Source organism: Heptranchias perlo, chromosome 3, assembly GCF_035084215.1.
Source record: "Heptranchias perlo isolate sHepPer1 chromosome 3, sHepPer1.hap1, whole genome shotgun sequence".
In the NCBI taxonomy this organism is placed as follows: Eukaryota; Metazoa; Chordata; class Chondrichthyes; order Hexanchiformes; family Hexanchidae; genus Heptranchias; species Heptranchias perlo.
In genome coordinates, this window is record NC_090327.1 from 86330036 (window position 1) to 86334229 (window position 4194).

The following is a 4194-nucleotide window of genomic DNA, read 5'->3' on the forward strand; positions in this document are numbered from 1 at the left end:
AGGTCTGATCGGGGTGGATCACCACTCTCCCGCTTGCTGTCGTCTAGAACCTCCGTGATAGACGACAAGAAGGACTGGGAGGCCGCGCTGTCTGTGGGCTTCGCGTCGTAGAGTCCGGCATAAAAGGATTTGCAGATCCTCAGTATGTCGGGCTGCGAGGACGTGACCGAGCCGTCCTCTTCCTTCTGGCTGCTGATCACAGAGCTCTCTCTGTGCACCTTTTGGAAGAAGAAACGCAAGCAAGTCTCGTCCTGCTCCACGGAGCGGACTCTGGACCGGAAAATGATCTTGGAGGCCTCGGAGGTAAAGAGCGAAGCTTGCTGGTCCTTCACCTCTCTGAGTTCCTCCCCGACATCGATCCCCATCGACTGCAGCAGGAGAAGATTCTGCATGCTTTTCTGGAGTCGGGACGTTTCCCTCTGCCTCTCTCTCGCCTTCTGAACACCTTTGAGGATGAAGAACCTCTTGATGATCGCCTTGATGGCTTCCCACCAGTGCACTGGGGAATCAAAGAGGGGCTTCCATGTCCCCCTGCCCACTCTCTGATCGTCCTGTAGGTGACAGTCGGCCAGGAGGAGGCAATGGTCAGAGAAGAACACCGGTGTGACCTTGATGGATCTGACCTTGAGCTTCCGGGACACAAACAGGAAGTCTATCCTGGAACGGACGGACCCATCTGGTCTGGACCAGGTGTATTGATGCGCCGCTCCATCTGCAGGGTTGCTGAAGACGTCGCACAGCTTGGCGTCTTTCACCGCTTCCATCAGGAGTTTGGACGTTGTGTCCAGTTTGTTGTTGGCTCTGCCGGATCGTCCAGCCGCATCGATGATGCAGTTGAAGTCACCGCCGAGAATGACCGGCTTGGACGTCGCCAGCAGCAGTGGGAGCTGCTGGAAGACGGCCAGCCACTCGCTCTTCAGAGCCGGGGCGTACACGTTGATCAGCCGGAGCGGAGCGTTTTTTGTGATCACTATTAGATAAATGTTCACGCACCATAAGGATGTTGACAAAATCTGGCTCATTTCTCATTATTAAATCTAATGTGGCCTGACCCCTTGTTGATTCTAGGGCATATTGTAGCAGAAAGATGTATTTTTTTGAAATAAAAAAGACACTACCCCCATCCCCCACCAGCCTCTAGAGCTGTCCTCCGGCCTGTTACTATGCTCCCCTTCTCCCGGCCTCTAACCCTGATCAAACATCACACCTCACACTATTTTCCAGCCTCCTACCATGCTCTATACTCCCATTGCCCCTTGGGTGTCGAACCACTCTCTACCCTTTCTCTCCTGAAGTCTGCTACTATCCTCATGTTGTTTACCACATTTCAAGATTTGTGTCATCTGGAAATTTTGAAATTTTGCCCCCTATACCCAAGCCCAGATAGTGAATTGTGAATGTTGTAAACATGTACGTTTGAAGTATTTTTAATATTTTGGTTTGCTTTATTTCACCCCAAAAGAATAAACACGCCTTCATTTCTTGCTTTTTGTCGTTTTCAAATATATTCCGTAAATGAAAGTGGAATACAGATATTGAATGGATCAACAGTTAAAATTAACACCACAGATACATCAACAAGTCTAGTTTCTATGTCAAATATACATTTAAATTCAAAAATTTGAGAGCAGTGAAATGGATGCTAGATTTTGGAGTGGATCCCTCAGTTGCCTCCTTTCCATACACGGCTCTGAGCTCTGTCTCTGCTCTCATTGTGTCAGTGGCTTCTTGTATGAACTAAAATACGGTTTGTTCACTAACGGAAACTGCTGATTAAAATTTCTCATCTGAAAGTTCAAACACAGAGAGAGAATAAACATATAAACTAAAGTTGTACCCAAGTGAGAATTGCACACGTCACTGTCAACCCAGCCTCCACAAAGCTCAGAGCTCATTTACATACCCATAATGTTCGACATGGTACTTTCAAAGCAAGCTTCAGGTTTGACTGTAATTTTCACGGAGATTGAAGATTGTCGTTACTTTTCCACTTGCTGTGTTGCTCTGTGATAATATGTTTTCTCTGGATGGTAGGTCTAGCATCTCAGTACAATGTTAAAGAGGTATGTCATCGCTTAGGAGCAATTGGCTGTGGTTATATCACTCTGGTTTCTCTTCAGATCGTATAAATCTTTCGTCTTTTACTAAAGATTTCCGTGGAGAGGAGCATTTGGAGTTTTAAATAATTTTTTGATGCCCTGCTTTTGTGGGGCTCATTTATTACTGAAAGAAAGATTTATCTTTAGTTGTGTATATGGCATAGGTGTGTCTTGGTAGAATTGTATTTGTTGTGATGAGGTGGCCTTATGTGTATTAGTCATGTAAGGAATCTTACAGCACCAGGTTATAGTCCAACAGTTTTTTTTGAAAATCACAAGCTTTCGGAGGCTTTCTCCTTCGTCAGGTGAGTGTCGGGTTCCTTGAAAATTGCTGCATATATAGTCACAGAACAATGCCTGGTGATTACAGATAATCTTTCCAACTGCCCGTTATCAAGGACATCAAATGAATTGAATAGTGTTCAGACAGAGAAACATGAGATACCAGACTACTGAATATACAAACAGCCAGAACCAAAGACAGAGAGGGAGAGAGAGAGAGAAACATCCGAAAGGAAGAGAAAGAGAGAGAATGACCAGTTGTATTAAAAACAGATAACTTTTTTTCCGCTGGTGGGGTTACGCGCAAAATCGTCAAGCAGAAATTGATCGCCAAGTTCCGCACCCATGAGGACGGCCTCAACGGGGATCTTGGGTTCATGTCGCGCTACACGTAACCCCCCCAGCGGAAAAAAAAGTTATCTGTTTTTAATACAACTGGTCATTCTCTCTCTTTCTCTTCCTTTCGGATGTTTCTCTCTCTCTCTCCCTCTCTGTCTGTGGTTCTGGCCGTTTGTATATTCAGTAGTCTGGTATCTAATGTTTCTCTGTCTGAACACTATTCAATTCATTTGATGGCCTTGATAACGGGCAGTTGGAAAGATTATCTGTAATCACAAGGCATTGTTCTGTGACTATATATGCAGTAATTTTCAAGGAACCCGACACTCACCTGACGAAGGAGAAAGCCTCCGAAAGCTTGTGATTTTCAAATAAAACTGTTGGACTATAACCTGGTGTTGTAAGATTCCTTACATTTGTACACCCCAGTCCAACACCGGCATCTCCACATCATGTGTATTAGTCAGGCAGCAAGTGCTTGGATTTTGGATAAATTGTGGAAGTGCAATGTGTGAAATATTTACATTTTTAGGATTAGGCAGTACGTGTTTCAAATAACTGGCACAGATGGGCTGGGTGGCAGCCTCCTGTGCTGTAAAACTGACTTCAGTAGGGCTCATGTACTATTGGTGGGGCAGAGGGAGGGGGGTGATTGGAGTCATAGTGCAGGATGAGATGTGAGGCTGGAGGAGTTGTAAAAGGTGGTGAGGCTGAGGTGGATTTTGAAGATGACATTAAATTCTCATCCTCATCTTTGAATCACTCCATACATTGCCCCCCTCCCTATCACCATAACTTCCTCCAGCCATAAAACCCTCCGAGAACTCTGCTCTGCTCCAACTCTGGCCTTTTTGCATCCATCACTTTCTGCGCCCACCATTGCTGGCCATGCCTCAGCCATCTCGGCCATAAATTCTGGAATTTCCTCCATAAAGCTCTCCACCTCCCTTCTCCTTTATGGCGTTCCTTAGAACCTATCGCTTTGAATAAGCTTTTGGTCACTTGTCCTAATGTCTCCTTCTTTGACTTGGTGTTAATTTTTGTCTGTTTACACTCCTGTAAGCCCATAGGGACGTTTTATTATGTCAAAGGTGCTATAAAAATGTAAGTTGTTGTCCCAAGGCCCTTCACAGGAGCGTTATCAAACAAAATTTGATACCGTATCACATAAGGGGATGTTAAGACAAAGCTTGGTCAAAGAGGTAGGTTTGAAGGAGTGTATTAAAGGAGGAGAAAGAGGCGAAGAGGTCTAGGCAGCTGAAGGCATGGTCACCAATGGTGGAGCGATTAAAATTGGGGATGTGCAAGCGGCTAGAGATGGAGGAGCGCAAAGGTCTTGGAAAGTCAAAGGATTGGAGGAGGTTACAGAGATAAGGAGGGACGAGGGCAAGGAAGGATTTGAAAAGAAGAATGAGAATTTTAAAATCGAGGCCTTGCCGGACTGGGAGCCATTTTAGGTCAGCGCGCACAGGTG

At 45.4% G+C, this 4194-nt stretch overlaps 1 non-coding gene across 1 annotated transcript; it reads left to right on the forward strand.

The window, feature by feature from the left end:
• Positions 1-2100: 2100 nt before the first annotated feature.
• LOC137320338 (U5 spliceosomal RNA) lies at positions 2101-2214 on the forward strand. The gene has a single exon (XR_010962494.1). It is a non-coding gene; the product is annotated as a U5 spliceosomal RNA (small nuclear RNA).
• Positions 2215-4194: the final 1980 nt, after the last annotated feature.